A 13,291-nucleotide genomic window follows, 5' to 3' on the forward strand; every position below is an offset into this window, starting at 1 on the left:
CTCTCTTCTCCTTTCTGCTGCTCTTCCTAGGGATTGCAATTATCTGAAAACATAAAAGAATCCACAGTAGTTTGTGTGTATGCACAATATGAACGTGTCCCTGTGTCTGCTTCATAATATAGCATGAATATTCTTCTGCTTATTGCCGTTTAGTCAAATTTGCCAGCCCTCCGGCACAAAATATACGAGGTGGCCATAAATGTATGAGGTCTTCTGAGAAAGCTGTAAAAAAAAGATACATTTTCCCCCCAAGCAGGTCGTCTCCCATCCCCTGCTCAGATAGCAGTCACCCGCCGCAGTGTGTAGCTCAGCTAAAGTGCAGCGACTTATACTGATATAATCTGAATGAATGAATTTGAAATTGCTCTTCTCTGTAATACCAATACCCTAGAACCATCACACATGACCAGAAAACAACTGGCTGCCCAAATCCTTCCTGAATATGTAAAACACATGCTAGAAAAACACAATAAACTGCATGTGGTTTCCTGCCAGCATTTTTACTACAGCATTTCCACTGCTGTATTGTGTGAATGAATGAATACAACTCACAGTTGGCTAACCCCCGTTTAGACACTAACAGTGTCTAAATTGCAGTTTAGACACTTAACGGGCAGTAAGGCGTCGTAAAACAGACTTCATTCAGGCTCACAAACAGCCGGCGATGACTACGGGCAACCGGCTCGAAGTTGTTGTGTAACGCCTGTAGGTCGATAGAGAAGGTCAGAGTGCAGGGTCAAATACCACACATTGAATCAGCACCTGTTCAGGGTGCAACGGATCACAAAACTCAGATCGCATCAGCGTTTTGAGTGTCAGATCGGATCAGCAGAAAAAAAAAGGATAAAGTATAACTTTAAGAGATGGCCCGGTTACAGATTGCAAATCCACAAGGCCTATATGCTGCCCCTTAATACTATAGGGACTAAATGAGGGAAAGGTCCATGGTTTTAGTTTTAAAGCAGAGTGGAGAGACCAGATACAGAGTGATGTGATGTAAGGGGATTCAAATGAGAGCTGCATTAATCCAGATTTCTGCCGTCATTGGATGAGTGCTGCTGTTGGCTGTGTTTGGTCAGCCAGTCCTGTTGAGCCCCGTCAAACCTCTGTCCTTGCTGTCTCTTATGACCCTTGGCTGGATGCCAAGGGAGAGTGAAATTAGTACTCAGCACATCACAGTGAAATGACTGAGGCAACGTATCTACAAGCTGTCATCTTTGACATTGATTTATGTCTCCTCAGATCTGACCTTTCTTAAAATAAATACAAGCATGACAGTTCTCTCAATGAGCCATTTTCTACACACTGATGGGACATAAACATTGTCAGTGAAAGCATAATCCCATATTTGCATTGGAATTTTATATTTGTTGGATACCTTTGGGATAATAATATCTTTTCAACTCAAGTCAATTTTGTTTACACAGCCCAAAAGTGTGTGTGAGAGTCTGTACAACATATGACACCCTCTATCATCAGACCCTCAGTCAGGATAGGGAGAAACCAGGAAGAGCATCAAAGACGGAATCCAGGCCTGAAAAAGGTGTTGTTTGTAAAGAGTAGGAAGAAATAGCAGGAATAGAAATACAGTGGAGAAAAAGAGAGGTATAACGTTAGGTAAATAAAATATAGATGTGTTTTCAACAGTTTCTCTGTTGTTTGAGCTGCAAAGCAAATCATTTTTGTTCTAATGACGGATGTGAAGTAGATGAAGGAATGTCAAGTGTCAACGGTGTTGGTTTTCACTTTAATTATTTAATGACCTTTTTGCTGCATATTGTCATTTCATAAACTTGGGAGCATGAAAGCATTAACGCCTCATTGCTGCAGCCAAGAAGTCATCAAAATCTGCAGGCAAATGTGCGCTTTGTTCTTGTTTGAGTGCTTTGGCTTCATAAGTGACCAAGCGTGACCAAGCGTTCAACTCCTGAAGACACATCTACGTTTCTGTGTTTTCATCGTATCCCTGGATCTATGCCTTTGTAATCTGTACAGCCTGCAGTCTACTTTTACATTATTTAATATGTTGTGCCCTGTTTATTGACCATCCTGCTTAGATATTGTTTTGCTTGTATATTATATTCCACTACCCTTTTATGCCTTTACTGATTTTATGTTTTTATGACTGCAGGAACCATGAATACCATTCTTGTGAGTACTATTATTACTGTAGACCAGTAACTTCAGTGACATGTGTGATTAATTAGTTTCTTTTCATTTTAATTTCTGTTCCATCTTCCCATATGTGAGGATTTGCTACTTTTTTGTTTTATGTGAACATAAACTGAATAGCTTTGGGCTTTGGGACAAAAAAAGACATTTGACGACATCAGCTTGGACTTGGACATTTTTCACAATTTTGTGACATTTTATAGACTATTTGATCTAATTGATCCTAGTTTCAAACCAAGACATCAGCATATTTGCACAGCACGTATATAGGCCAATGATAAGCTTTTAAACCCTGTTAGCAGTCTCTTGACATCAATCAAACAACACATTAAACAATCGGATCAGTATACAAAATGTAATCAAGTAATAATTTGACCCTCAGTCAGGTCTCACTGATAATAAAATATCTCTGCTGCACCTCAGAACCTCATCATAGCTCGATTTTAGTCTTCTTTCACAATACAGCCCGAAACCCCAAATCATCATATATATTCATATGAACGTTTTATGACTTTGCCCTTTCAATGGATTTTAGTGAGTTTTCATCACAAAGTCTCCATAACAGCATATTTGATGTGAATGTATTGTCCGGTTTATCCTTTAACTTGTTGGGGATTCACACTGAGATAGAAGAGAGAAAGCAGAGAGGTATCCCGGTAGAGACGGCTGTGATCAGGGCTACTCTTTGTTTCTTGCATGTGTTGCCTTGACATTCACTATTTAAACCAGGCCAACCGGCAGACGCAGCGTGATGACGCAAAATCCGAGCAGATGCATGTCCTCCCGCCTTGTCGAGGTATAACGCTGAGCCAGAGCCAGCCTCTTTACCGAACCCAGGCACCGACTACTGTGGTCGTGCTTGGCACAGTTTCCACTGAGCAATGTGAGCGAGATTTCCCCACAGAAATCTAGGTTTAGAAATATGCAATCCTAAAACAGCTTTGAATCGTACATTATTACAAAGCAGGCCTGCCTCCTCTGTCAAACTGCTCTTGCTGCTGTGATTGTCTCCTTGTTTTCTCCACGCTTCCACATCTGAAAAGATTCCCCAACATCATTAGCATAGCTTTTTAGTTGATATGAAGAAACTCCCAGATGACTTTTCTGTCTCTCAAATGTGAATGCACTTAAAAAGGAAAAGAGCCTTTTATAGATTATGCAACACACATGAATTGATATTGTTTTGACATTTGAATGTATAACAGAACAGTTGCTGGGGAATACGTAAACCTACAGAGCTGCTTTTGGGGCATGTGTTATGTGTTTGTGTGTGATGTAGCGGGCAGATTTCTATCAGTCCGACTCGGTGTGTTTCCCCTGGGTTCAGTAAAGCATCAAGGATGCTGGGAGGTGTGACACCCCCACCTGAACCTGCCACTGCTTCAGGACGATTGATGTGACAATTTCACACACGTATACACACATGCACACACCACACGAAGGCAGATGCAACATACTAGAGCTAACGGTGTCAACTGTTCACACACGTTGTCATACAGGCCTAAATACGCGCACACGGATGTCCTTGCAACATGGGGACTGGACTAACGATCAAAAGCAAGCCTCTTTGTGTCTGCCTATCTTTCTGTTCTCGTCAGGAGCGGTGCTGCTCCTCTTGTGTGGCCGCTGTGTGCGTGATTAGCCCTCGGCTCTGTCAGCTGGCCAGCAGCGATACTGACACCAAACAAAAGCACACACAAAGCTGTGCCGCCGGCGTGCTCTCGTGGTCCGTTTCAGCACGTGCAGACGTGTGCAGGTTGGGCTAACACGTCGCACCACTGCAGAGCAAAGAAGAGTAAAACATTCAACCCCGTTGTGTTCCTCAGAAGCAATCGTTGACAAATGGGAGAATTGAGCACCCTAGCTTCGTTTTCAGTTCACAGTTAATTAGAATCAACACTTTGTTGTGGTGTTTCCAAGGCATTTCAATCTCATGTACCCTAAGCATGTATCGATGAGGAAAAAGGAAGCCTAAGGCTGATTGAGTGTGCACTATAGTATGTGTGTTTGTATTCCTTCTTGTGATGTGAAAGCCGATGAATATTTTTCTCCCGTTTTCCCTAAGGGGCTGTTTGATTGACCGGACCCAGAAGTTATTTCATGTGCATGCCACCAAACTGCATGAGCGGGCCCGGCCCGTCTGTCTCTCAAACAAGATAAGGGGATATTTCCCTGGCCCAATATTGCTTGCTCTGTTCTGTGCTGTCACTGAATACAATGACCATCACCACATCCCATGAATATTATTAGCATTTTTCTCAGGATTCTGTCAATGCGGAAGACAGCCTTGTGGGAGTAGAAGTACACGCTGTTTTTTGCCGTGGTGTGATATCTGAGCTGCCTCTTGGAGAATAGAGTTGATACTGCGGCGTATTGTCCGGTCTGTGAATGTAATTATGAACGTCCATAATGCCAGTCATTAACAAGAAGTCACCTGACACAGCAGTTCCAAGCCGTTGCCGTTGTTCTGGTTTGAAAGGACCTCGTGGAGGTTAAAATGTGAAATAGCTGCTGTTGATTGAAAGTTGACAAAGAATGAGGATTAGAGGCCCGAGGAGGGAGCTGTTTCTGGATAGGAATCGATAAAAGCAGAGCCGTGAAAGACCTCGAACCGAGCACCAGGTGGACCATTGTGTCATTCAGGGAGCAATTCTCACCTTCATCTTTCCAGACTTTGAGTAACCATTCAGGAGGAATGACTGTTCAGTGTATATTGCCCTTTTTGCTCCACGGCTGTTTGCAGAGGTCCATGGAGTGCATATCTTTCTTTATATGGTTTCACTCATTCAAGGGTTGGAACTAATGCTAAGTGAGAGCCAAAAGTCCTTTTCATATTTTCAGTGAATACAAAAACCTGGATACAGGACATGATACCAGTGTTTGCACCAACACTGATATTGATATATTACTAATATGTATTTTTTCAAAAGAAGCCAACGATTTTAAATGTTAAATGGTAAAAAGGTGTTTCATTTGTCAATGTGTTGTGATTATTGGCCGAAGTAGTAAAATCAGCCTGTTGGTCAAAAGTAAGATTGACTGTTTGCAGCATATTGTATTGCAGAAAACATAAAACTTGGATCATAACTTCATTTATTCTGATTATTTAAATTACCAATGAGAAAAAAAGCTTTAAGAAAATGTACTGTTTTGCTTTTCAGATCACTTTTCAATCTCGCTTCTCATTTCCTGAGATTTATTCTCTCTGTCCGGTTTCTGTCAGGATCCACACAAAACATGACTAATCCCCTTTCAAACTAAAATAAATAGCGTATTTTTTCAAGCTTGCATGCTTTCCTTTCATATTGTATCAGCAGAAAGAACAAACAAACATCATTTTTAATTAGCAGCATCTCCATCATCTTTATTATCTCCCTCATTTTATGTTTGGCTTTTAGATTAATACACATTTATTTTGCTGTCAGATTTCCGCCCGGTTGGGGGAGAGTGGTGTGGGAGTATTTCTCATTAAATCCAAAACAAAAATATATTTCCCTGCTGCTAGCGTGTGTGCAGTGGTGGCAGTTCACAACAATGAATGGGGGACGTCAAGGCTGCTCTTACTGTTTTTTCCCCCAACTTCACAATTTTCACACATTAGAATGACTTGATGCTTTTTATCTGTCTGTCTCTCTCTCTCTTTCCCTCTCATCAGTAACCAAACCCCGTTGACAGCTTCAATTAAACCCTGTGAAATTGCCCCAGTATCTGTCTCCCACTGGGGCCATTTAGCCGTGTTTAGCTCCCTGCAAGCTGGGCTTGTTGCCAGGCAAACTTTAGAGAGTGTTTCATGTTCCTGCTTAAAATGTAGGCCAACCTAGCCCCCGAGTGCCACCTGGCCAGCCTCAGAGTTAACCTGGTTGGTAGTTTGCTCAGGTGCAGTTAGTGGTTGCATACAACAAGTCTTAAAAAGGCAAAATGTATATTCTTCTCCTGCTGTGGTACATTTTGTGAGAATTACTAAAATGTATTTAGCTGATAAGTTTGATTACTTTGTTTACTCCAAGGCCAACTTGTCAAAAACATTTGCCTTGCATCTTGACTTGAAACACCACATCAGTCTACAGCCAGCGGAAGTGCACAAACATTCCTCACTTTTTGGTTTTTGGTCATACAAATACAAATCTGCCCTGGTAATGGTGCTAGATGTAAAGTTATGGGATCATTAAATGTGATACAATTTGGCAATATCTTTTACCTCATGTTGGATCATCAGATTCACTCGGCTTCATCTTCTGGGTACCATAAATGTCCCTAAAATGCAATCTACCCAACTGAAGTTATTTCAGTCTGACCCAAAGTAGTGGATTGACTAACATGGCCATCCCTAGAACCATGGCGCTAGCTTGGCTAAAAGCAAACATCAGCAAAGCTATGCTTTTCTTTCTTCACGACCTTATTGTCTTTAAGATCCAGACTTGTGTGCCCCTTTTGTTTGCAGTGACGATAATCAATTTCTCCCTTGTTGAATCTGCGTTGAGGTGTGTTGCTCGTCTTCTTCAAGCTCGACAATGTGGTCCTCTGATGCAGGGCCACGCAAAAAGAAAAATGTCCATCTGGTGTATTCACTCTGCTTTCATTTGTTGTTTGGGGGCGAATTTACTCCACACTGCACGCACCAAAGGTGTTGCTATTTCTTGTGCCTCTTCTTGTGTTCCTGTACAAAAGGCTGTATCGGTTTGAACAATGTGCATGTGTTCTGTAAAAGGGATTACTTTGACGATTGGTTGAGACAGTCCTCCTCTGACAGACTGCGCTTGTAAAACAAAGAGTAGCTATGGTAACAGTCACGGGTGAAGGAGGAGGGCGTGCCTGTGGCGTGTTGTGCTTGAAGTGGTGAGATGGGCATTGGCAGGCAGAATGGCGGGGGAGCAAGTGCCGCGTTCTGTGGTCCTTTTGCCATTCCCGATGCTCACCAAGTCTCTGCTTTCCTTCTCTTCCTGTTTCCCGCTTGGCTCTTGTCGTCGTGGTCCTGAAGCGAGTGGGAGGCTGTAAGGAGAACAAACGCTGAATCCCAATGAGACAGCTAAGAGGAAACTCATTTTCTCGCTCCGTCTCTTTCTGATAGAGCCTTTTATTCTTTATTTACAAGCAGCACAACTCAAGCACGATCGGGTTATTATGCGATTCATCAACACATGTTTAACAATGTGGAAATGCTGTCAGGGTAGTTAAATGTTATACAGTTAAATGTTTACAAGATCGTTTAATCGTAGCTGACCCCAATAAAGATGACGGGTGGCTGCTTCATGAAGGGCAGTGGAGATTATTCCGTGGATTACTGAGTGTCTCAGAAAGTTCTCCCCATAATGCTGTCTGTGAAAACTGAAAGCAGATGGTCTTTGGAAAAATAGTATCAAGATGATACATTGGGAAGTGGGTGTATTGCAGATCTGCTGCCACTTGTATAAGAGAAGGTAGGATGGCTGCAGTGGTTAATCGTTGACTCCCAGTTAAAAGGGAAGAAGCTTGCTTCTTTTCGTTACTTCTACCATATATTGAAAGAATATTTTATCCTTCCAGGATGAATACAGTGAATCAAACATGTATTGCTTTGTGTTGAGGCTCTATACCGTGTCGATATGGCCTCTATGAGATAAATTCAGCCATCAAACCATCAACCACTGTATTCCAGGGAACAGTCAATCAATTAGCAAAAACAGCTTAATATAAGGAAAATATGTCTTTATACGTCTAAATGCAGATATCGCAGACGCTTTGATCTTTTTTGGCTTGAAAAATACATTTTAAATAATATAAGAGATACTTAAAGTAGATGCTGACAACATCATTTTGTTATAGAGCCAAGGGTCTGGAGGATATCCCAGCATGCCTCTGGTTGGAGCATAGACTGTATATAAGAAGTGGACGCAGTCATCTTGACGTCACCCATTGGTTTGTGGAGTGCCGTTTTTTTGAGCCTCAAGTTCCGCGATTTCGCCGAGGCCATCTTGGATTACGGCTGTCGCCATGTTGGTTTTTCCGCAACCAATCAGCGGAAGTTACCATACATGGAATGTGCAGGAGGGACGTACGGCTCTGGTAGTGGCCACCTGTCAATCACAGTCAATCACAGTAAGCCCGCCCTAAAGCATACTCTGCTTTTTAGTCTATTTTACTCTAAACTGGACCATAATTTACGAAATGAACATCATGCTGTGTTGAAGAAGACTTGGAACTAGCGAGTGAGACCATAAACTCAATAAATTGTTTACATCGTCAGCTGAGGGAATGATTCAAGTGAGAAGTAGAGTCATTTTCTCATAGACTTCTATAGAATCAGACTTATTTTTGCAACCTGAGGAGTCGCCCCCTGCTGGTCAGTATAGATAATGCAAGTTTAAGACACTTCTGCATTGGTGGCACTTTTGAAGACCTTGTTTAGTGACTTACACCATTCAATGCTAATATGACGTATCCCATGAATTTCTATCAACCACAAAGAATGGGTAAATTTATTTTGCCCCTAATTAAATGTGGTTTGGATGGAAATCTCCTCCATGACATCCCATTAGGCCGACATATATCTATATAGGCATTTGTGTGGGATATCGGCCTCTTGAGGACAATAAACTGCACGATATGTCGATATATTTCTCTGCAAATCTTTGTGTCCGTTTGTGCAAAAGAGGGAGAGAGCAGAAGCAGAAATCACTCTTCAATTTAAACAGCAATTTCCATCTGTGCTGAATAGCAGCAGGTTGCCAGGTCTCCATCTTATAAAAAATAGAAAATAGACCAGATTATTTCTCTCCATTCTCACTTCCTCTCTGGGAACTCAGTGAACTCCTCCGTATTCCATCCCCGTTTGTCTGCTTTTAACTTTATATTCACCAGATGGTTCTCATTTTTCCTTTCATTTTGAAAAATGAGCTGCAAGCTGCATTCAGACCACAGTATGGGCACAAACAGGCACCCACACACACTAAGGTGAATGTATTTAATGTCAACAGTTACCAGCTAGTTTTGCAGTCACAGCAGCATTGTATTGTCAAGCCAGAATTATGAACGTACTTGTTTTTATGCTTATCAGACCAATTTTATAAGGAACCATTTTAATATAACAAAATAGATCCTCACAACCTTTAGAGCAGAGCCTACAAATGTTCTTTTCTTTCTATTCCCCTTAGGCATTTCTCAGAAGTAGCTGGTTTTAAATGTCTGGTTAAGCAGAGAAATTACTTATTATTTGTGATAACCAGATAACCATGTTAAATTGTGATCAAGCATGCATAATATGGTTTGGCCATCAGTGTTGTCTGATTCTGTCAAAGCAGCAGAATCAGTTTACCTTCAGTAATACCAAACGTATCATAATACTGCAGTTAGCTATGGGGACTAAGGCTTCAATGGTTCAACTGATAGCAGTGTTTCTTAAGTCTACCATCCTGCAAAATGGACCCCACTTCTCGTGAAATCTACTTAGCTAAATAATTCATTCAACTCCTTCTCTGGTTACATTTTGAACAAGATTTTTTATTTCAGAAGGAACTGTTCAACCAAACTACACTTACTTTTTGTCCGTCCATGTCAAGAACAGGATGTCAAACTTGTGACATGTATTGTCATGCTTTATCTCACGGAAAACAAGATGCAAATAAGTTCTACCAGTGACTAAAAAGCTTCGGTGGGGCTATATGATTGACATTAATTTCACAATAAAGTAGATGTTATGATGTATCTATCACGATGCAAATGTATACACTCCAATTATCTAATTGATGTTGATGCAATGAACTGTGCAATGCATCAGACTAATCTTCACATACATCCAAAAAAAAGAAATATGACCGGAGATGTGAGCTAAAAGAGTGAAAGGCATTTTAATTCCATCTCAACTTTTAATACCTCAGTGATTTTGATCCTTACTTTCCCACACCCTAAGAGGATTTGTTCATTCATAGGCTAATGGAATCACTAGAGATCCTCATTTCTGTCCTGCTCCATTTACAGACTACACTAATCATGTTACAGTTTGCCTGATGATCTCCTCTCTTCATGGTTCTGGTGTGAGCAGAGGTGGTATCTTAGAAGTCAAGGCAGAGAGACATTAGTATTCCCGAGACCCTCACTCTGACTACGCCATCTGCTGCCTTCGGACTGCTTCTCTCACCCTCTGTGCTCTCGTCGGCCCTTCTTTACCTCTTCATACACGGGTTCACGCAAACACACATGATTAAGACATGAGTCTGCCAAAACAGGGTCTGAGGGTAATTTAAAGCTTTATCTGTTTTGTGGCAGACATGAAGAGGTCTGAACGTGGAGACAGCCCTGCACAAGTGGTGCCCAGCTGCTGCTTAAAACAGACAATTGGTATACTGCAGGCTGCTGTTACTGCTGGAGTGTGTGTGTGTGTGTGTGTGCGTGCGTGCGTGCGTGTTTAGCCATTGCTTCTATCGAGGTTCTCATGGGGCTGGAATATGTTCATGCATATGTTAGGCATATGGTTTCCAGTCTTTTAAACGCACCTGGACAATTTCGATTTTTTTGTAGGGAGAAGCCAGAACAATATACGAACATATCCTCTTCCAAGGTCTTATTTTGTTGTATTAGAGTTGTGAAAGAAGGGACGAGTTTAAAATTCTTACCATGTCATAGCAATGTCCTCAGTTTGAGATTGAGAATATGATTTGAGAATATGTAAAATAATTGCAAATGTCACTGTAAGGTTTTCACTTTTTCTCCCTTAATCACCTTGTGATATTTTGCTCATCAAAGAAGAATAGAAAATGCAGAGAAACTGCACCGCAATAAGGGACTTCAGTGATTCAATGAAGCAGATCTCCCTCACAACTACTAATATGTTTTTTTGGCAATAAAACAAAAACAAAAAGAAGCCGAGGACGTGCACATGAGCATGTATTTTGTTGCGCAGCGGGCTCCATTTCATAATAATTTAGGATTCTGCACGTTATGGCAAACGATACATGATGATAAATGCAGAAATCTTTAGGGATCTTTGTGACTTTAAATGCAAAAAGAAATCCCCAAAATGTATAAAGAAATGTATAATTTATTTGGAGTTGGTGTTTGTATTCATGAAGTTAAAGTGGGGGAAACGGATCTTTGGTAAACGGTCAAACAGAACTAAAGGGTCATAAAAGTGCCATTATACACTAACCGTGTGACATGTAGACACATACTATGAGCATACTTGTACTGTTGAATGTTCATTCTAAATCCGTCCTAATATTACTAAACAGGTGGGATAAATCCCCTGTGTGTCTTGTTATGTACAAATGAATGCAAATTCAATAAACACAGTCAGATCTGAAATACATGCCAGTCAAAGCAGACTTGGGGAAAGCCACCTGGCGTGGGACTTATATGATGTCTAAATTCACACAGCAGTTGTAATGGCACTCTGGAAAAATATTACTTTAATCAAAAACATGATAATTAAACACAAATACGGCAACAGTCGGACAATAACAGCCCAAAAACAAGGCTTTTGAATGTAGGATGCCAACAAAGAGAAGGTCAGGGGGTATCGGTCCCTAAGGGATGCAGTTACCAATAGTTACCAATCCTGACTCCCAGCTCTGGAGGGGCTGGGTCTTTGCAGGAGGATGCTGGGATGTAATGTGGAGGAAGAAGGAGGGTGGAGTCAGGGAGGTGCATGCTGTGTAGCAGCTGGTGGGGGAAGGGAGGAGAGATGGGAGGGAGGGAGGGGCCGTTGTTCCAGCAGATCCCAGTCTTATTGTAGCCCAGATCCAAGCTCAGGACCTCAGGTAAGAGATGCAGTTAGTGAACGGTTTCCTAAATGTTAACAAACTGAGGTAGCTTTTCAGTCATTAAGTCAACACCTTGTAATGCAACACCATGTGCTGTTTTAAATTATGAACAAATTTGCTTCATTATATGTCCATGTTGCTTTATTTGATCAGGCGTACAGAACATGTGTATCCATGTGTATGTGTGTGCATTTACAAATACTGTGTGATCAGTAACCACCATGGACGTGCTCAGATTTATTTACGACATGTATGTTTAGACAGCCGCATGTGCCCTCTGTGCACATGTAATGTTTGTCCTCTGACTTGGCTACCTGTACAATAACTAGTTGTGCATATGTGTCTCTGTTTATTCTCCTTTCTGTATTTCCACGGGTGTGTTTTAGAGGGCATGTGTTTGTGCCAGGTTGTGCAGAGCTAATTAACCAGTGTAATCTCTGGTGATGGGAAATGTATACGGTAAAGTGGAAGGAAAAAAGGGGGTGGAAAGCAGCAACAACACCCTCCTTGAGGGCAGTTGTTCATGGCAACTGGATGGCACAACAGAGTAGGGATGGCAACAAAAAGGATGACAGGGCATGCTTGACAGAAAGAAAAGTACTGTGTGTAGTTGGTTGTTAAAATACAGTACGACTAATAGTAAAGTGCACTTATGGCACTCATCCTGGGATCTGTAGGTTTGTGTGTGTTTATGCTGGCTTGCGTGTTTGCATCTACCAGGTCGCTGTTGCGCCTTTGCTTTGTTGCTCCAAATGTTAATATAACAATGCTACAAAGCCTTGTGGGTTATCTAACTGGATGATGTAACTTTTAAAAGACTGGCCATGATTTAGTTAGTTTACTTATTGATGGTAAAATGATGCATTTGTTTTATCACAGCAATCACATCCCAATCACGTGGGTAGAGATTCAACTTCATAATGTTTTTACACATACGTGTACATTTGGGTTTTTTAGTCTCATGCAACATATCAGGCTACTTGCTTGTCTTCTCCCCTGCACTTCTTAACCAGGTGTTCGTCTCCATGGTTGACCATTCTCAGCCAGCAAGCTACAAAAGGATCAGGAAGTCTTGACTTCTGCCATCAAGACTAATATAATCAGGGCACATGTGCAGCACCGATGTGGAAGTGACCTTGATTAAAGTATTGATTGTTTCTCTGGAAGTGTCCCATTAGGTTTATGTGAAGGCGGTATGCTTGGAACGCCGCTGGTCTTTGTGTCTATTGTTCTAAAGCTGAGTCCCAGTGATATATTGAGCCCACTGTATTTGAAGCCAAAGTTGTGCTAAATACACAGAAAAGAGTTCCTCTCAATGTGAAACGGAGACTGTTCAATTACAGTAGATCAGGCGCTGAAAATGTGTTGCAGCTGTATGCAAAGTG

This window comes from Melanostigma gelatinosum (genome assembly GCF_949748355.1).
Source record: "Melanostigma gelatinosum genome assembly, chromosome: 2".
Taxonomy (NCBI): domain Eukaryota; kingdom Metazoa; phylum Chordata; class Actinopteri; order Perciformes; family Zoarcidae; genus Melanostigma; species Melanostigma gelatinosum.